The 21,527-nt window shown below is 44.5% G+C and overlaps 1 long non-coding RNA gene across 1 annotated transcript; it reads right to left on the minus strand.

Annotated features, from left to right (window-relative positions):
- Positions 1–205: 205 nt before the first annotated feature.
- Positions 206–21,386, minus strand: LOC123651785. Its single transcript, XR_006740703.1, has 3 exons — positions 20,966–21,386; positions 18,725–18,899; positions 206–698 (listed from the first exon to the last, which is right to left on the minus strand). It is a non-coding gene; the product is annotated as an uncharacterized LOC123651785 (long non-coding RNA).
- Positions 21,387–21,527: the final 141 nt, after the last annotated feature.

Here is a 21,527-nt window from a genome sequence, read left to right on the forward strand (position 1 = left end):
GAAGAAAGAGGGTGAGAGAGAGAGAGAGAGAGAGAGAGAGAGAGAGAGAGAGAGAGAGAGAGAGAGAGAAACATCAATGAGAGGGAATCATTTATTGGCTGCCTCCTGCACGGCCCCTGACTGGGAATTGGACCCCCACCCGGGCATGGAATCAACCTGGGAACCTTCAGTCTGGGAGCTGATGCTCTATCTACTGAGCTAGGTAGTGTGATGCAAATTCTTTTGAGGAAATCCTTTTCTGTTTCTTACAAGTTGCCAAGAGTTGTTTTAATAATTTTTCCCCCCTCAGGTAACTGAAACTAATAAAGACCTCTGGTTTGAAGCAGGGCAAGGAAAGTCAGTATTTCCTCTACTCTTCAAAATAGTTGAAGGAAAGTGTACAGCTCCCTGAAGTTAGTTTACAAATGAGTTGCCCACTGATGGTTCCACGAGTGAAGCTGGAAGGGAGACCTAACTTTGGGGGGATTAAGAGAGAAAAGAGGGGGGAAATAGAGTGCAGGCTCAGTTCAAGGGACTTGCTTGCCTGATGTGGAGAACCATTGTCCCGCCCTGCGGACAGCATTGGCATTCTGCTCCCAGCCTTGACTGAGCTTCTACATTCAGGCAAGTCCAGATGACAGGGATCAGCCATCGCATCCGCACGCTGCCTCTGGGTCCAAGCCAGGGCCCATCTCCCAACAGTTTCCATTTCTCCTTTGCTTTTTCAGGAAAACGAAAGATATTACAGAGTCTTAGGAAAACAGGCGAGTGAGTTATTTGGGGTGCTGTGAAATATGACTGTTCCTAAAAGTGACATTATTTAGCAATTGGAGGCACGATAGCTCTAGCTTTCTTTCATGGATTGTGTGTGTGTGTGTGTGTGTGTGTGTGTGTGTGTGTTTAAAATATAAATAACCAAAAACTTACCATTTTGACCATTTTTAGGTGTATAGTTCAGTGACATTAAGTATATTGTATGGGTAATTTTTAAAACCTTTACCACTCTCAATACAGAGGCTCCTTCCTGCTTTTTTGTATAAGCCACTGTGGGTAGAATTTAGAAATCTTTCATCTCTCTTCACTTTACATTTAAAAAAATAAATGAGTAATTCTATCACCCCTTGTAAAAAAAACAGATTCTAGAATGAAGTGGCTCAAAGACTATGTCCTTTTCCTATTGGTTAGGAGTCTCCTGTGACGTTGTATCCAGTAAAGGTCGCTGTTAGGTCCAAAACGTTCTCTCCCTCGAGCTACTAATTTCAGTTTCTTTGTCTATTAATAGACACTGTTGCCCACACTTTAGTCATGGTGGTTCTCACAGTGGTTCTCCTCTGAACCTCGTCCAAAGTTATTTATATCCCGCTAGTTTTGAAATCTTGTAGTAGCATCTGTAAACTCAACGTAAAATAAAAGCAAAAGTCACCCAGGGTTGAGCAGAATGGGTTTCTGGGTTAGAATCCCTGGCATGAGAAAGAACTGCTGCTCCAGAAGAGCGGCCGAGTTTGGCGCTTTCTGTGGCTGTGACTTTCTTACTCTCAGCACCACTGTCCCGGGGCCACCTGAGGTCTGGTCTTCTCTCAGCACTGCAGGCTGAGGAAAACCCCGCTTTCCTTAGTTCCTGACTCCTGGGACAGCGTGGCCGTGTGGTACAAAAGTGAGGATGTTCAATTGCATGTTCCAGAACAGACTGGATTTCCAATGTCCTGAGCCATTGTCATAGCTCACACCAGAGGATGACTTGCTTTTTTTGTTCAGAAAGTGTTGGTCAGACCATTAATGAGGGCTTCCTGGAGGAAAAGGCCCCTGGACAAGAACCAGGTTAGCGTCCGGACCGCGCTCACTGGTGCTCATGCCCTGTCCCAGCGTGGTCCTGCGAATGCGGGTGTTTAGCGAACGGTTGTTGACTGAATAAGTGGGTGAGGAATGGGTAGGTGTTTAGAGAGGTGACATTCTAGCTTCTGGTAAGCAGAATGAACCCAAAGTGGAAGCAGGCGTGAGTATGATCAGTTAGAGTGAGAGTAACTTCTGACCTACAGTGGGGGTGGGGACCAGGCAGAGAAGATGACAGCCTGCATGCGTTTGAATGTGACCATGTTATCCAGGCTGTGACCTCCCCAAGTGATTGACAAATGGCTTGTAAGGAAGGAATATCATGAGAATCCTAAACAAAAATTAATTTAATCAAAGGAAAGAAAGAAAAAAGAAAGATAATTATCTTTTGTCTGCTCTTACAGGCCTTTCTGCATGCTTGTTACCCCTTTTGGGCATGATCCTAATTGTCCTGCATCCTAATGCCCCCGGCATCATGCACAGATACAGCCACGCCCAGAACAAGTCTGTCGTCCTTCAAACTACACTTTGTCCTGGAAGTTTCCCTTTTAGCAGTGTACATTCAGTAAAGTTTCCAGTTACTCAGAACTGGAAAAGGCTCAGATTACCTTGTTAAATGCGTATTTAAGTCATAATCACCAAATACTTAGCAGTCAGTACATGCTGCAAATGACTTAGTTAAAACACTGTGTTCTAAGTCTGAATGACCAATAGGCTTCATTCCCCAAGAGAGCATTTGTGTTTCAGAAGAGAGTCTCATTAATCTCAAAGAATCTAATTGATGGAAGGAGTTTGGACTTCTGGATTCTAGGCAACATTCTACTGCCCACCATCAGGCTGGAAATCGAGAAATCAGGCACTTGGTTTCCAAGTTATTTTCCTGATGTCATTTACAGGAAGCCACGGTAGATTCTGTAGGGGGGAAAGACATGGTAAAAATGTTCTAGAGTGTTTCCTAGAGAAGGGATGTTTCTTCTAGAATTAGGGGAAGACTCTAGGAGGTGATTTCTACCATTGCTATGCCTGGTGCCCATCGCCATGTAGAATGAGCCCAGTATGGAGACTCAGGGAGGCTCTGAGCTCAGGGTGCCTGAGGACACCACCTGGTTCTAAGACATGTGCCAAGGACTTACAATGTGCCAGGTGCCAGGGATACAAAGACCAGTAAGATAAAGGAGGGGGGTGGTTCAGTCTGCTCGAGGGAGGCACAGTTGAGAGGGTGACCAACTCTGCTGGGGGAATATAGACAAGGTCACCAACTCCACCTGAGGTTGCTGAAAAGGCTGCACTCACTGACCGTGACTGGGTCTCGTAGCACTTGTCATCAGTCTGGCTTTACCACCCTAACGCTCCCCGAGGCCTGGGGCTGCCTGTTACATCTTTTAGGTCAGCTTCATGTGTCACTTGGCATAGACTGATCACTGCCATCTTTATTTTCAAAAGAATACATTCACATTATTTTGTCCTCAAAGATGAGTAGAAATGCAAAGGAAAGAAAAGGAGAAGCACTGCACATGTAGAGAGAGCAGCATAGTGGAAATATGGAATTGGGAAATGCAGGGGGATTTTTAGGGAATGCGGTGAGTTCATTCCTGGAGCCGAGGGGTGACTTGTGTGTGGGGGGGGAGGATGGTGATAAGGAATGCTGGAAGTGTGGCCAAGGATCAAAGTGCAGAGGGCCTGTGCTCTTTGCAAAGAATGTGGACTTAATTCCGTGGGCAATAGGAACTTATTCAAAGTTTTAAAGCAGGGGAAAAAATTAGATCAAATTTGTGTTTTAGAGGGATCACTAGCGGAAACATAGAGATCAACTGGAGTAAAGGAAGGTTCGAGATAACCTTCGGTCCTTTTGTGAGTGGAGATCGGAGGCACCGACAGGCACTTAAGAGAAAGCTCAGAGTCACATTATAAATTAAGAGAACAGAAAGAGTTGAAGATGGCATACATCAAGGTTCTTGTTTGAGTTGAGCAAGAAACCAAGATAGGAAATATAAGAAGAGAAACAGGGAGAAGAGAGATGAGTAATTCCATGTTGACTGTTCGGAGTTTGAGGAACCTCCACATTTCCAGAGTGAGCACTGTGTATGCAGTCAGTAAATGAAGCCCAGAGGAGATGTTGGGATGTAGTTTGGGGTGTGGAAGTTGGTCTCATTTAATTGGATGAGAAACCCAGTTCACATGGAGAGAGGAGAGAAACAAGGCCCAGGGGAAAGCGAGGTCCCCTTCCCCCTTTAAAAAAGTATAATGACTTTCTCCCTGTTACAAAAATATCTGAAAACCAACCATGGGCGTGAATAGGTGAAAGTGACACACAACTGCGGTATTTATTTCAGGAGTTCTTGAACTTCTAGCACGGTGAGAGGTGCGCTGGCCCTGGCAGATCCAGGAGCTCGGCCCTGGGAGCTGAGTGCTCTGCACGGTTCGGTCACTCAGGCACTTCTGTGGAGTCAGCTCACCTAGGAGTCCCCCGCAGTTATTGAAGCGTCTGTACATGACAGCCCAGGTGCAGAGGTCAGCCCAACATGGAGGGAGACGCTTGAGTCAGAGCGTCAGCACAACAGGGCTTTCAGAATCTCTTGTGAGCTGTCTTGAAATGTCAAGATGTGGGGACACTGAGCAGCCTGAGCAGGTTCTGGTGGAGACCAAAGGCGGGTGCCACAGACAGGTGAATGGGGAAGGGCCAAAAGGCACAGGAGAGCCTGGAACACGACAGCAGTCATTCAGGTTGGGGTGGCATTTTTTTGAGTGAGTTTTTGGTGACAAAGCTGAGTAAAAAGAATCATAAGTGGAAGGATGATCAGAGAAGATTGGTAGTTAGTTGGTCAGAAGTGGGGAGTGGGCGGTAAGTAGAATAGATGGAGGTGGTCAAAAGGTGCAAACTTTCAGTTGTGAGATGAATATGCCCTGAGGATGTAACACACAGTGTGGTGACTGTGGTTAATAATACTGCACTGTGTATCCGAAAGTTGTTAAGAGAGCAGCTCTTAAAAGTTCTAATCCCCAAGGAAAGCCATGTGTGCGATGAACATATTGTGGTGATCATTTCACAATATACACAAATATCAAATCATTATGTAGTTTCCCTGAGAATAAGATAATGTTGCATGCCAATTATATCTCAATAAAACTAGAGAGCGAAGTTGAAGAATGTAAGAACTTTAGGGAAAAAAATAGTTATTCAGGGAACAAACTCAAAAGTGGTCTCATGAATAATAGCTTTTGACCTAAAAAAAAAAAAAATTCATTACAGATAGCACATGAAAGACAATGGCAGGAGTATCGGGATGTGGTTAGGGTAGGCTTTCTGGAGGATATAGAACCTGAACTAACCCATTAGGTTGGTGAGAAAGAGAAGGAAAGAGCTGGGTTATCACAGGCAGGGAGAATGAGGTGAGCACAAAAGAACAAGTGTGTGGGTAATTGGAATGATAACTGGCATGACACAGTGGCTAGTTTAGCAAACTGATCTTTTTAAAAATATATATTTTATTGATTTTTTACAGAGAGGAAGAGAGATGGATAGAAAGTTAGAAACATCGATGAGAGAGAATCATCAATCAGTTACCTCTTGCACACCCCCTACTGAGGATGTGCCTGCAACCAAGGTACATGCCCTTGACCGGAATCGAACCTGAGTTCTTTCAGTCTGCAGGCTGATGCTCTATCCACTGAGCCAAACCGGTTTTGCCTTTTTTTTTTTTTTAAGTAACAAGGCAAAACAGAGATATGTTCATGAGTTGGCAATTTCATCTTACTGCCATCTCAGCTGATGGCAACTCCACTCTTCTGGTTGCTCAGGCCAAAAACCTTGGAGTCATTCTTGGCTCCTTTTTCTTATTTGTTTCACATCCCACATGGAATCTATGTGAAGAAAACACATCTTGGTCCCTCCACTGCTAACGCTTGGCCTGAGCTGTTATAATTCCTAGACTGACTAGACTACCACATTAGCCTCCAAACCGGTTTGTTTCATCCTTGCCTTCCTACAGTCAACTCTCAACACTGCGGCCAGAGGGCTCCCCCTGAAATGCCCTCTGCTTAAAACACTCATGACCCCTTCTTTCTGAGAAGTAAAAGTACATCAAAGCACTGAGAGTGGCCCATGGGGCGCTGTACCATCTGCCTCACACCCACTCCACTCTCTGTTCTCTGATCTCATCTTCCGTACACGCCCTCTTGCACTGCTCTGGCCACACCGGCCCTTGTGAGCACATGTTGCCCTTCCCCCAAAGAGCTTCAAGGTGGACTCCTGCTGACGTGTCCTCTTCTCAGCGAGGCCTACCTTCACCTCCCCATGTAACATTGCCCCCGTCCCTGTCTGCCTCATGCCACCACCGCTCACCCCTCCTCGAAGTTAGGCAGGAGGCACTCCTCCAGCCCATCTACAAATGGTTCTTAAGTGCTCTCATCTCACTACCAACAACAGCAGACTTTGACCTGGGGCTTAGGGCAATGAGTCCAAGTGCTTATAGTCAGTGGCCATTGCAGCAAAGTACCGTTGTAATAGAACAAGTAGAAATAAACATGGGAGAACATTACTCAATAAGGGATTTTTTAATATATAGACTGATGTCCACTTTTATTGTTATAAAATTCAAGTTTTAAAACCATTGTTTATACCTTGGATTTTCTGGAAATGAAAACACTCATTAAACTTAGACTTGAATTTTTCTCACCTATTATAATCCCATATATCCTATATGGACATAATTACACTTTTAAAAATTATATAAAGATTAACATTCCTTTATTTTGAGGATAGACTTTCCACCTTCAAACATTATTGTTTTTATTCTTTAAGGGCTTTAACTGCGCAAGATTAAGCAAATCAACCTAAAAATGTATAGTAAAATCTTTCAGCTGAGAGAAGAGAGGACCAATGAGGAGAACAGTCATAGGATCTGAGCCCTAAAAGAAATCTTCAGGATGCACACCAGCCCCACACCTCCACTTTGCTGTTGCAGGACTAGAGACCTGGGGAGTGTCAGGCACTTAGCTGGCAGGCTGTGAGCTGGTCCTGGAAGCCAGGCCTCTTGAAGGCTAGAGGAATAGTGTCTTCATCATCCCAGACCAACTTGAAAATAATTTGGGGAATTATACAGCTAGCCAATTTTATTTTGTATTTTTTGTAGCCAATCCATTTGGGGAAAACCAGGCCATGCCACCCTCACACTAGATAATGAGATTTCATTTCCTTTGGGAGTGTGCAGGGCCCTCTTCTATGAAACTTGAGTATTTGCTCTGGGGATGCACCTTCGGGCATTCGCCTATTTGTCACAAAGTATTAACTCCCTGTTCTGTGTGTGCATGTGTGGCTATTTCTTAGGATCTAATGAGAGAGCATCGGATCAAAGAATTGTGAGATGGGCTAATGTTCAAGAGTGAAGAAACAATGGAGACCTTGTCAGGTGAAATTATTTGAATGAGATGATATCACCACGGTAACCAAGATGGGGCTCCTCAGACATTCTGGGGCTGGGGACTTCTGAGGAGATTAAACCCACTTCCCTGCTCATCTCCACAATGTTTCCAGTGCTGGGTTACTGGTGACACTCTTTCCTCCCAGTCCTTAGTAGTCACAAGAGTAAACACACTATACACTTGTCTCAATAAGGACTAAATCAATGATCACTCCGGTTGTCGGCAGTGCGATGGCACAGAACTGGAAATGTATGTCTACTCCTTACCTTGCCATCTGTGCTAGGAGTTCATTTCTAGAGTAATTGCAGAGATTTTGCAACTGTTTATGTAGGATTTGAAATCCTAGACGTCTATTCCCATGAGCCTGTCATAGTCAGACTGTTTATGTCTCTCATCAGTTGAGTGGAGTCACTTTATTATCTTAAATGTGCATTCCCCTCCATCTTACCCTGTTTCCTTTAGTCAGCCTTCAGTGAGAGATTGAAAGTGACAGTCATCATGGAGGGGGACTGGGGATCTTCAAGATAAGTCCATCGTCACCAAGGTAGAGATTTTGTAGGCTCTTCAGAACACAGCACATTCTAAGAATCAAAAATATTTAGCCAATGTCTTCATGCTTACACCAAACTCAAGGGGGAAGCATGGCATATTGCTGTTTTACAACCAAGGTCCCAGGCCTTAGATACTTGGAATGCAGCCTGTGCCCTGTTGGCAGGGAGTTGGAGTCAATTTACAACGTGTGATATGATAACACATGTTCTGGATCAGTGGCAGGGGAATGTTTGGAGCTGTAATTCTGTCTGTCTCCCCATTAGCAGGAAGCCTTGCTAAGTTCACAGCTGGAGAAGGGCTTAAAAAGAATGAGGCTGTGTGTGTGTGTGTGTGTGTGTGTGTGTGTGTGTGTGTGTCTATAAAGGCAACACAAAGCCCAGCCCCAGGGATAAATGCTAAATGAAGGAAATGAAGGCTGTCAAAAAATGAACTTTCATCACAGGGATAAACTGGTATCTAGTCCAGATGACCTTTCGCAGCCAGGCGTGCAGCTGTATACCTTCGTCTGGAACTAATGATGCAGCTGATGCTTAACAACAGTAGAGAAAGAAAACAACCCGAGACCCTTGGTTTCGGGAAGAAAATCAAATGGAAAGTGTTCATTTTAATAGGGCACAGGGGGAGTTATACAAGATTCACGCAACGGGAGTTGAAACCTGATATCCCTGAGGTACGAGGTAGAAGCTAATGCTTGGCTCCAGTGAGCCGAGCATTCAGGAAACATGTAAGTGCGTGTAAGTACAAGCATGTAGCTAGCATAGTTCAGCCGGCTTCATGAAGCCAAAGATGAAGCTTAGGCAAGAAAGAGCAAATGTTGTTCTTTGTAACGCTGTAAATTATTTGCTCATTGAGCTCGGCAAATAACAATTTATATAGTGTAGCCCTACTGTAATATTTTTCATTTCTTAAAGTCTATAGTGTTCTGTACTTTTCCATCAGCTTACCACTTTTATCCTCCTTAGATAGACACAGTGCTTGTCTTGTGATTATCATGAATGAGTGAATAATGATGGTCATGTAATTTAAAATATTCAGACAACTAAAATCACTGAGCCAATCATGGTTGATCTGGTATTTTGGGACTATTTCACGAGTTCCAAACATAAATTGATTATGGCTGGCTTATAGATCACCAAATACTAAAAAGAGCCAACATGGTTAAATGGTCAAGGTAAAAATCCTAGCTTAGAATAGAAAAAAATATTATGATTTTACCATCACTCATTCAGAATTTGAACTATAAGAATTTATAAAACCATCTATTGATTTAGTTAAAGAACAAACTAGCCAACTTTGCTTTCTAGAAGGAAGCTTAGGTCTCCAGGGCAAGTACTTACAAAGCACTTCTCAATTGGCAAAGTGCTTCTACACACATTATTTTATCTATTCCCCTCGACCTCTTACCTTTTTGTTTGAAGATACCATCTGGGCTTCTTCAGAGGTGACCTGAAGTATTTGGTCTTAAAAACTGAGCAATGTCTTCCCAAAGTCTTGCCTTACTTCAACTTCCTCTGACAACTAGAAAGACTGTCTTAGCCATTTCCTGCTTAGAGCCCTGCTCCATTTGAGCCCCTGACCCGTGTACTAGCTTCCTGCTTCAGAGATGTCTTTGGTTATCTGCTCACTTGAAAAGCAGAGAAAAGCCCAATCATTGAGGCCTTTTCCCACCTACATAACCAACTATGCTCTTTGCCACTTTCTCTATAGTCGTCTAGTTAGTGTCCTATTAAACCACGTGCAAGTTTTCCCCGTGCAATTTAAAATTTAAAATCATTCGGTAGAAAAATGCATAAGCTAATGGATAATGAGTATGGCCTCCCAAGTGTTTTGTGTCTGGGTTCAATGCAAATCTCCCATGTTGATCCGGGTGCTCACAGCCCTTCCTCCTTCATGAACCCTCACATTCTGCCCAAAGGAAGCATTCTCTCCCACCCTTTCCTGATTTTTTTGCTTTGAAATCCCTTCTGCTCCAACTCTTATATATCTTCCTTTTCTCTCTAAAGTACTTTAAAACCCCCTCATATATATTTGTCATTATGCCGAGTAATTTCTCACTGAATCTATCATAGTTGTCTTTGACATTTCCATGTTAGTGGATTTATTTGGGATGTAACCAGTTTGGAGCTATTACAAATGACATTGCCATAAATATCTTGTTACGGCAAGATATTTTCTTTTCTTTTTAATATCCTCACCCAAGGATATTTTTTCCACTGATTTTGAGAGAGAGTGAAAGGGAGGAAGGAGAGGGAAAGAGGAAAGAGAAACATCCATCATGTGAGAAAGACACATCAATTGGTTGTCTCCTGCACGTGCCTGGACCGAGTCAGGGGATTGAACCTGCAACTGAGGTACATGCCCTTGACCAGAAATCGAACCTGAGACCCTTTGGACCAAGGGATAACACTGTAACTGCTGAACCAAACAGGCTAGGGCTTGTTAAATATATTTTAATCAAAATTATTTTCTGAAAATAAATTTCCAAGAATATTAAAATGTGACCATTTTTATGGCTATTATTCTGTATTCAGTTTCCCTTAAGAAAAAATACTGACTTATCCTTTCCTTGGCACTGTGGAAGTGGGCTTCTATTTCCCAACACTGGATTTTATAATAGTGTTGTTGATGCCGTTAATATCTATAAAGTGATACTGCCAATTTATCTTTATTTGCACTTCCAAGTGGGCCAATCTGTTCATATGTTCAGGAATGAGAAACCCTTCAACATATAGCCAAAGCGATTTCCACGAGGAGTGGGGTGGGGAATTTCTTTAAATCTATGGACTGATTAGGAAGATTCTTGCCTAACCAAGGGAGGGGTGCGTCTTGATTGCTCATCAGTAAAATTGCTGCCATTGCTCTAGTGTAGATACTTCTTCCCTCACACACACAGGTGATTGTCAGAGTCTCTAACCAATTTACCAAACTCCACTCTCCAGGCATTTACCCACAACTTTCCGTTCAATGTGCTGGCAGAGGAAACAGACCCAGGGCCAGCTGACACCCGCACACAGCCAGCCAGGACAGCACCTCGGACTCCCAGGATCTAGCCAGCGCTCTTTCTCCTACATCTCACACCTCTCCTGCTTGCTGGGAGTCCAGATGGCTCAGAAGAGCTCTGCTGGATGTCGGAGGCTTTCCTTACAGCTCCCTGGCTGCGGTGGCGGCGGCCTCTGCAGAGGGCCCCTTATTCCCTTACTTGCTTGCTGTCTGTGACTCTGCCCTTTGCCTCCTGCCCCGGAGTCCTAGAGCCTCAGCCTAACTCCAGTTTGGGTTGATCCTGCTGCTATCGCCCTGCTGTTTTTGGCAGCTGCCTCGCCAGGCTGTGTCCCATGCGTCCTATTTGCCTTCTGCCTGGGTTCTCTTCCTGAGCAATAGGACCTGCCGTCCTGTACGGGACCGCCCTGGCCAGGGGACCCGACCACTGTCAGCTGCATGGAACTAATTTACTGCGCTGGCGGAGGCCCCCCCTTGATCACGTGACAGCAGCTTCCTTCCTGAGAGAGGATATATAGGAGGCCTACGTTTAGCATGACACGGAGTCAGATGCCATGGTTTGTTCTCTCTCCTCTCTCTCTCTCGCTCGCTCGCTCGCTCGCTCGCTCTGAATGCAGTCTGTGTTGCAACAAAACGTTGTGGTCGCCACCCCACAAGCTCACACTTCAGGAGCCAGACCTGCTGGGTGGAATTCTGGCTCCTCCACTTAGCCCTGTGATCTTGCAAAGCTACCTGGCCTCCAGCAGTGTGTTAGCTCCTTTCTGGCTACTCCTAGTAAAGGAAGGGAGATTACAGAAGGAGAAACAGATCAGCTCTCACCCGAGCTGCACCTTTTTTAGTTGGTGGTCAGCTTGATTTTGCAGTTGGAGGAAAAGTAAGGAAGCCCTAGATTGGCCCTGGGACCCTGGAATTGAATGTGTCTAAATGAAAGAACTGAACTGAGGGCATTTTCACAACTTGTGTGTGTGTGTGTGTGTGTGTGTGTGTGTGTGTGTGTTGGGGGGGGGAGGGGAGGATGGGGGAACATTAATTTCTCATTGGCCTGGCGTGAAGTCGACTGGGTAAAAGCATTTTATAGGCCCTCACCCATGCTCCTCACCTGCAGAGCCTATGCAAATTTAGGGCTTACGTTCCTCAGGCTCTCATCTTGCTTTTCTTAGTAAAGGGAAACAAGAGGAACAAAACACCGTTCTGCAGCATTTCCTATGTGCCAGGCAGTCTTCTGCAGGCTTTCCTACACTAACGTATTTTTCTGCCACACCCTAGGAGGTAGGCTATCCTTAGCGCCATTTTACAGGTAAGAAACGAAGGCACAGAAAGGTGACGTAACTTGCCCAAGGCCCCACAGATGGGACACGAGATTCTAACAATTGTGTACCTGGCCAAGTGGCCCCAGGCTGGCAGCGCAGATCTACACCTAAGGGGAGGACACACTCCCATGACCGCTTCTTCTCCAGAACATCTGGCTCCCTGCTGCTGACCTGGCAGTTTTTTATTTGAACTTTAAGTGCCAAACTTAACAGGATTGTAATCTGAAAGCACGCCGATTCAGGAAGCTGCAAAGCCGCTTTACTCGGTGGATTCTGAAGTAGTAAGAAATGATGAATAAAACAAAAAGGCCCAGGCTTCCTGCTTTCAAGCTATCAGGTCTGGACAGAAAATCATTCAACGCTAGACACGGAAAGGACCTTAGAGGTCAAATCGTTTTATGGTTTCATTTTATAGGCAAGAAAAAGGCCTGGGGTGGTGAAGTGCTTTGTTCAAGCTCGTGAAACGTATTTTCCAAAGTGGCAGTGAGGTTGTTTAGATGAGTAAGTCAGATAAGTGTGGGCTGAAACATTACTATTAGGGTCCTAATGATGGAACTGGACATATGGTGTTAGTTTGGTGAGCTCCTACAGCAACCTGAGTTCAAATGGCTTAATGCATGTAACAAGGTCACTTCACCTAGACAGACCATTTCTAGCACTGGCATGCCATTGTTTCTGGAACACGACACATTTGATGATTAGAAACTGGTTATGCAGTACTGATATCTTTAATATATAGAGATATAGATATAGATATAGATATAGATATAGATATAGATATAGATATAGATATAGATATATAGATATAGATAGATTGATTTCAGAGAAGAAGAGAGAGGGAAACTTTGATGAGAGAGAATCATTGATTGGATGCCTTCTATATCCGTCCTGCTGGGGATCAAGCCAGCCACCCAGGCATGTGCCCTGACCGGGAATGGAACTGTGATCTCCTGGTTCATAAGTTGATGCTTAACCACTCAGCACCACTAGCCAGGCTTGACATCCTCTTAAAACAAGTAGCTCTCTTGGTGCCATGATGGCTGTTATTCCGTGCTTCCAATCGCTGTGCTTTGGATACATTTCTAATGGTCACTGTTACAACAGCCGTGGACATTACCCTGCCATTCATTTGAGGGTAGAAAGGCAGTATTGCCCTGGTGGTTGAGAGCCTAGGTTTGAATTCAAGCTCTGTGCCTTACTGGTTTATGACCTTGTGCAGGGATGGCTTACCTATCTGTGCCTCAGTGTCCCCATCTGTCAAATAGGGATAAAAATAGTACCTACACCCCATGAGGTTGTTGGAAGGACTGAATGACTTAATATATGCAAAGCACTCCAGGTAGGGCTTGGCATGTCTTAAGTGCTAGTATGAGGGCTGTCTGTCTCTCTTTCTAGAAGAAGAAGCTGAATTACAGTGGGATCCCTTCAGACTGTTACATGGAGCTGAAAAAGTACTTACTATTTCTGTTTCCCAGACCAAGGCTGGGCCTTGTTTTATAGCTTGAGTGGGACCTTAAAAAAACAGTTTTTCCAAGATCATTTACCAAGAAATTGACTCAATTTACAGAATTGAAATCCTTGCCAGCCTTCTGAAGTCTACTTCTGTATCATTTCCAAAAGTAAGCAAGAAAGGAAGCCAGCAAGGAGGAGAAAAATAAATTCTACTCCTCAGTCTGCATTTTGAATCCCAAGTAGAAAATTGTAGTAAGTACAAACAAGTTGATGCAACCACTATCTTAGAGGTTTATGCAAATAACTTTCCCAAATGGATCATAAGCTAGTATGTACTATAGTCTGTAGAGGGTCAAGATCTGTATGTCCAGAAGTGTGGAGACAAAAGAAAAATGACAACCTTTAATGGATTTAGTATTGAGCTTAATTTATCACCTGGCAGTGTAATAGGTGAGGTGTGCTTTGAAGCTCTATGGAACAACAGTAACTTAAAAAAATGTACATTTTTTTTATTGATTTGAGAGAAAGGAAGGGAGAGGGAGAGAAACATCAATGATGAAAGAGAATCATTGATCAGCTGCTTCCTCTATATGTCAGCAACCCAGGCATATGCCCTGACCGGGAATCATACTTTGACTTCCTGGTTTACGGGTTCACATTCAACCATAGCCACACTGGTCAGGCTATAGTAACTTATTTTTAATGACTATAGCTTGGGTTTTCATAGACTTTTTTTTTTTCTTCTAACATTCCTAGGCGCATCCTAAAATAAGTAGCATTAAAACATGAAGAAGAAAAAAGAAAGAAAATGTCTTGCTTTTTAATCTTTAATGACAGTACAGTACAGTACAGTGGAATTTTTTTAGATTCCAGTTTTAACTCAGGATTAACAATTTATCCCTCTCAGTTGCAGTTTCTAATGTGAAATAAGGACAATAAGGTTAATCCTGTTGTATTTTTATGTAAGACATGCACTAAGTGAATATCCAGTGACTGTTACTTTTCCCTTCTGCTTAGACATAAATAATATTTTGATTAGAAAAAGGTGCCCGCTCTGGGAAGACACAGTGTCACGAGTATGTGGTTTGGCCATCGGTTAGTATGGGATCAGTAGAAGGCTCTTCTAGCTCCAGGCTTCCTCACGCCAGGGCCCACCTTAGTGAATCAGAGAGCTGGATTTCAGTTCCTACCTCTTGGGAGCTCCAGGCACAACCATATGTGGCAGTGCTGTATACATGATTGTCCAGAGGTGACCATCAGGACAAAGAGCTTTCCTCTAGAGAAAACAGCAAGTGCAAAGGCCCTGAGATGGGGGTCAAGCCTAATGGACTTGGGGGACACAAAGGCCCCTAGGTTGAAGATAGAGGGAAGATTGATAGAAAGTGATCACCCTTCGGAAAGGTGAGCAGGAGCCAGATCTGTTTCCTGCAGGACAAGGATAGGGGATTGTATTGTGTCCTAATTGTACAGGAATCCACTGGAAGGTTTCATACATAATCTGATTTCTGTTTTCAAAAAGTCATTCTGGCCATTATACAACCAAGATGTAAGGGGTAGAGTGTGGGCAGAGAGGCCAGGAGAAGGAGGCTGTGGGAAGGATGAGGTGCTTTCTTCAGGGTAGTGATGGAGAAAGGAGAGGTATGGGAAATATTCTGGAGGCGAGCACCACAGAATCCCACATAACAAAAGGCCAGGGACCATAAGTGTAACGACTGGAACGACCGCTTGACCAGTCACCATGAGGTGCATTGACTACCTCTTGGTCCCTCCTCACCAACCCCAGCCCACGAGGGCAGCAGGGTGGGATTGGTGACTGGCAACTGGCAAGCAGGCTGAATGGCTGACCTCTTGGTCCCTCCCCCCAGCCTGCAGGTTCTGATGGATCAGTGATGGTGAACAGGAGAACCAGGGTGGGTGGCTGGAGGACCCAGCTGGCTGTCAGGCTGTTGGGATCCTCAGCTCATCTCCAGCTGCTTGGGGCTCAGGCAGGCGGGAAAGCGGGACCAGTGACTTTACCTCCATGTGTGTGTGCTGGGCTGGCCACTGATGGAATGCGCTGCCTGTTCAGGGCTGCTCACATGGGCACTGCCACCAGGGCTTGTGGCACTGATGGAAGCTGCAGGGTGCACCCATAATCTACCCGCCCCGGCTGCACTGGACCTCTAGTTTCTTGATAGATTTAAAGGATGTAAAGAGAAGAGGAATTCAATATGACTCCTTGGATTTTGGCTGGAGCAGCTCGGGTGACGGCACTGCCATGTACTGGAAGTTAGGAAGACTAGGTAGGGGTGTGTAGGTTTGAACAGGTGGAATCAGAGTTCTGGAGATGTTAGGTGTGAGATTATTATTAGACATTCAAGTGGAGATTGCAAGTAGGCATTTGGAAATATGAGTGTGGAACTTTAGGTCAAGGCTAAAATGATAACTGGGACTCATCAGTTTATAGATATTATTTAAAGCCATGGGCTGGATGAGTTGATCCAGAGGAAGTAGAGAGCAGCCAGGACAAAGCCCCATGGTGCTCTTACTTATAGAGGTTGGGCATAGGAGGAAGAGGTTGCAAATTGAGAAGACAGGGGGAGATCTCAAATGGCACCCAGAGCTGTATGTTGTACTTGCCAGGGGGCTACTACAGAGACCAAAGATAATGGCCTCTGTGACAGCACTGTCCTTTGGAGAATAAACTAATTTGCTAAGTGATAAGCACTTGGCCTCTGCAGCTGTCTGATCAGTGTTTACTTTTGTTGCTTTTACCTACTTTGCTAATTGTATATAAAATTATGCACAATAGTTGTTAATTTGTACTTATAAACCCAGTACTAGTTTGCCATTTCCCCTTGTTATATGAGCATTCTGTTACTACCTTTGAGGCTGCTTATTTATAAGGACTAGTGGCCTGGTGCTCGAAATTCGTGCAGGGTAGTGGTCCCTCAGCCTGGCTTGCACCTTCTCCAATCTGGGACCCATTGAAGAATGTCCTACTGCTGGTTTATAGGGATCAGGCCTAAACTGGCAGTCGGACATCCCTCTTGCAATCAGGGACTGCTGGCTCCTAACCGTTCACCTGCCTGCCTGCCTGATTGCCCCTAACTACTCTGTCTGCTGGCCTGCTAGCCCCCAAGTGCCCCAGCACCAGCTTGATCAACCCCAACTGCCCCCCCCCAGCCTGATCACCCCCAACTGCCCCCCCACTGGCCTGGTCACTCCCAATGCTCCCCCCACTCCCGGCCTGATCACCCACAACTGCCTTTAATCGCCTCTACCTTGGCCCTGCCACCATGGCTTTGTCCAGAAGAATGTCTGGAAGGTCTCCTGGAAGGTCTCCCAGTCTAATTAGATATTACTCTTTTATTAGTATAGATAGAGGCTTGGTGCATGGGTGGGGGCTGGCTGGTTTGCCCTGAAAGGCGTCCCAGATCACGGTGGGGATTCCCTTGGGGTGTGGGACAGCCTGGGTAAGGGGCCTGTGGTTGTTTGTAGGCTGGCCACAGCCCAATGGGGTGAGAATCCCCGCTGGGGGGTGGCCAGCCTGGATGAGGGGCTGAGAGCTGTTTTCAAGCTGGCCACACCCCTTTCAGGATGAAGGGTCCCTGCTGGGGTGCCTGGCCAGACTGCGTGAGGGGATGAGGGCTGTTTGCAGACTGGCCAAGCCCCCCAAAGGGGATCCTCACCCCATAGGGGTGTGGTCAGCCTGGGTAAGGGGCTGAGGGCCATTTTCAGGCTGGCATGCACCCCGATGACCTAGGCTCCCAGCCCCTCCTTGAGCAGGGGCTAGGGCAGGCTGGAAGCTTGGCTTTGTCTGTCCCTGGGAGCAACCCAAGCCTTCTGCTTGATCTAGCTCCATGGCTGCTGCCATCTTTGTTGGATTAATTTGCATATTCACTCCTGATTGGCTGGTGGGCATAGCAGAGTGATGGTTAATTTGCATGTTTCTCTTTTATTAGTGTAGATGATTGTTTAAATTCATTTTTGTTTTGATTGACTTTTTTCTTTCTTTCACTTGGCTATATGTAATAGAAAACCTATCTGTAGTAAGAAGGGGTTACTTTTCCATACAAAACAAGATAGCTAAAGGCAGACGATCTAGCAATTCCATAATTTTATCAAGGATCCAGACTTATTCTGCCTTTTTAATTCACCATCCTCAACTGATAGCTTTTCCCTCAGGCTTGCCTGATGGCTGCAGACCTCTGGCCATCACATCTATTTTCCAGCTGGAAGAAGGACACAGAGCAAAAGATTTGTCCTAGCTGAATCTATGCCTTTAAATTAAGAAAACAATAGCTTTCTCTGAAATCATGTCAACAGAAGTCTGCTATCTCTCTTTGACCAGAACTAGGCTGAATAGCCATGCCATGTTGCAAGGGAAACTGGTAAGGTAACTATTCTTTTTTATTCATGTATCATTCATTTAATCATAATTAGATAGTTAGCAGGACTTGCGTATCCTGTATACATCACATTCTAGCCTTAAAAAAAGATATTTAAAAATGTCTTAAATGTTTTAAAAAGTTATTTCTTTAAAAAATTCAGTTTAAACAGCTTAATTTTAATTGATGTACAGTAACAATTGCCCTTTTCAGTGTACATTATTTTTGAGTTTTGAAAAAAATAAGAAAGGTGACTATATTTAACTGTGAATTACTGATGCTCCCCCAAATTGCTCCATGTTCCTATAATGGAAAAGTACAATTGTTTAACACGACAGAGTAGTTTAAGAAGGAAAATCCTTATCCAATGTACCCAAGCGAGGCTTTCTGAGATGAGATAACATGGAATACAGTTAGAGTGAGAAGGTTCCCCTGAGTCCAGAGGGCAGTTTGCATCTCAGGAGTACCTGACCTTAACTATTAGCTTTCTGCTCTGCTAGAAAACCACCCCTCGTGGCACTTCCTTCCAGGCAAGGATGAGCTTGGATCCAGCATGACAATGGAGGTGGTTTGAAGAAACACATGGTTTTGCTGTCAAGATTGGAGTGAGGCCCAAAATGGATGGATAGATAAGCCAGCAAACAGCTGTTACATGTACATTTTCATTAATCATTTCCAGCCTGAGTTATAAATGATAATATGGAAATTCAAGTCATTGATGATTAGTATCAAGTTTACCATATTAACGAAAGGTCTGGCATGGCCCCCCGATGTGAATACATGATCATTTCATCACTAGCATTTATTGAGCACCTACACCAGATGCTTGCCACACGTTTTCTCATTTAATCAACCACTTGTGTCGTGGTATGCTGAATCTTCTCCGGAACAGAGATAGGTGATTTAGGCTTGATGCTTCACTGTCAGTTTTATGCAGGATGTGCTAACTCACATTTACAGGCTTGCTTGGTAGTCATTGTATAAATGTCTGCTTCTTAAGAAAAAAGAACAAAAGTAAAGTAAGTCAAAAGCATGATCAACATCTTTTGTATTTTAAAAGTAGGTATAATCTATCAATTTTAGGTTTGATTTTTTTAATTTATAAAAACATCTTAACTTACATGGATCTAATTTACAATTTGTGTACTCTAGTGAGTTATCTCCTTAGTGCCTGTTCCCCACTTTATGCATATAATTTGCATATAAAGTTCCTTCATGTTTATATTAAACATGAAATTCATGCGGGGGGGGGGGGAGGGGTCCCCTCAGCCCAGCCTGTGCCCTCTCACAATCCAGGATCTCTCTGGGGATGTTCAATTGCCAGTTTAGTACCAATCCTTACAGTTGGACATTCCTTTTGCAATCCGGGACCACTCAGCCCTAACTGCTCACCTGCCTGCCTGCCTGCCTGCCTGCTCCTAACTGCTGGCTTGCCTGCCTACTCAGTGCATGTCATAGCCAATGGTTGTTCTGCTGTAACGGTTGCTTGGGCTTCGATATATATATAGATTGTTTTCAGTTAACATTATTTCATAACTCTGTCACTATAACTTGGTATTTCTCATAATTTCTGGGCTTCAATTTCCTTTGTAAATGAGGCAGCTTGGCTATTATTCATTAGCCAAAAATGTTCCAGGTCTAATATCCCCTGATAACAAAATATCAGCTATCTACAGGGGAATAGTGGAAATGTAGCACAAGAGTCTTCTTTGGAGAACAAGTTTACTTCAAAACATGGATGCTACTTACTGGGCCATACCTTTCCTGTTGTTCATGAGTCAGCATGAAAAATAACTCCAGAGAAGGCTCCGTAGGTCAGATTTATCTAAGAAGACAGCTGTGTAATCCTGTATCCCTCTCCAACCCCTTGGCACTGCAGATACATGTTTCTGGCTTTTTGAACAACAGTCAAATAGCATTCCCCACTTTGCAAAGTCCACAAGGCCACAACTTGGGAAGTCAGGAGGACAAAATAGAGCTGTGTTTATACATGGGCCACAGCAATTTTTTCTCTATCTTTAAGTCACTTCCATTACCTGCGATACTGGTTGGTGTGGGAAAGACCTGTAGTAAAAAAGTAAAATTATTTAAAAGTTAGTAAAAAAAAAAGTTTTGTGCCAAGACTTTTTACTCAACCTGTTTAGTAAAATCTATTAGGCCATCACTTCCTTTCTGAGTAATATAGTCATAACAGGTCTTAAAAATACATATTGTACATAACTAGGCCAATGAGAGAACTTTCATTTAAAAACAAATTTGGAAGATACAGTTACTGCCTGATTGGTTTGTACAAGTATTCTTGATATAAGAGGCCCCTTTAACATCATGGAGAATCTTCAGATCCAAAGGGCAAATACAAACCTAGAGAATGACATGAAGAGAGAGAGAGAGAGAGAGAGAGAGAGAGAGAGAGAGAGAGAGAGAGAGAGAGAGAGAGAGAAAAGGAGGGAGAAAAGGACATATTGGAATGAGAATGGAGATCCTTGCTAAAGAAATAAGCAGACTGGCCCAGCAATTAGGCTATTTAACCTCGTTTAGAGTTTTGTCCAGACACAGTGTGAGACTGGGCTTACAGTACTGTATTATGTCCTTTAGAGAGAGAGAGAGAGAGAGAGAGAGAGAGAGAGAGAGAGAGAGAGAGAGAGAGAGAGAATTGTAATTGGTTTAGTCCTCCGGCATCCGTCCTGCTATTTGACCACCGCTTTTCCATTGTAGACTGTAAGGCACCAGAAGCAATTAAGTAGAGGATCAACGTAGGCAGACAGGTGTGCCCCGGTCACTTTCCTTCTTTTTTCTACACTGCTCATATTCTCTGAATTTTATACAAAGCTACCCTGGAAGCAGCCAATGAATGGGGGTTGGGGGTGCGGGAATCTGAAGATTGTCAATCCTCCCAGGAGATGCAAACAGATTCCTGAATAAATCTTTGCAAGATATTAAAAAGCGATCTCAGACGTAGTTTTCCATTCTAAGCATCAAAAACATAGGGCTAGAAAAATAGATGTCCAAATATTGCTTCTATTATCCTATTAGCATTAGAAACAGGCAACTTACCACGTCCTCGACCCCCCACCCTGTTGCCGAAGAGGCTGGCTGAATTTTGCAACATGAATTCGAAGGGGAGAGTATTTGCAAGATCTCTGAAGCTATAACATCCCCTCGGAAGAGGCTTCCCCCACCTGTCACCAGCTGGACCGTCTCCACGGAGGGCGCCGGGCGCACCACCGCCACGCGGCGCTGAGGTCAGCCTCTCGGGGCTTGGGAGAGCTCTTTTTTATTCTAAATTACAGACTCTGCAGCCACCGGATATCCTCGCTGCAGAACTGGCAGTAGCCATGTGGCTGCACTCGCGTTTCCTGACAACCACTGCATTATTTCCACTAAATATCCTGTCTCAGGCTGCTCCTCACGCCCTCACGCCCGCCACTCACCCACCGTCGCCCCCCAGCCGGTGGGCAATCCCCCGACTGCGCCCAAACAAAGCGAAGCCCCCAGATTCCCCCCCCCCAAAATATATATATATATATTAAAATCGCACTTGGCGACAGTCCCTCTAAGTCACAGCCGCAGAAAGTGCCTGCGCCCCGCACATTGGGGCCGCCTCTCAGCCCTGAGC

This window comes from Pipistrellus kuhlii, unplaced genomic scaffold (assembly GCF_014108245.1).
Source record: "Pipistrellus kuhlii isolate mPipKuh1 unplaced genomic scaffold, mPipKuh1.p scaffold_m20_p_8, whole genome shotgun sequence".
In the NCBI taxonomy this organism is placed as follows: domain Eukaryota; kingdom Metazoa; phylum Chordata; class Mammalia; order Chiroptera; family Vespertilionidae; genus Pipistrellus; species Pipistrellus kuhlii.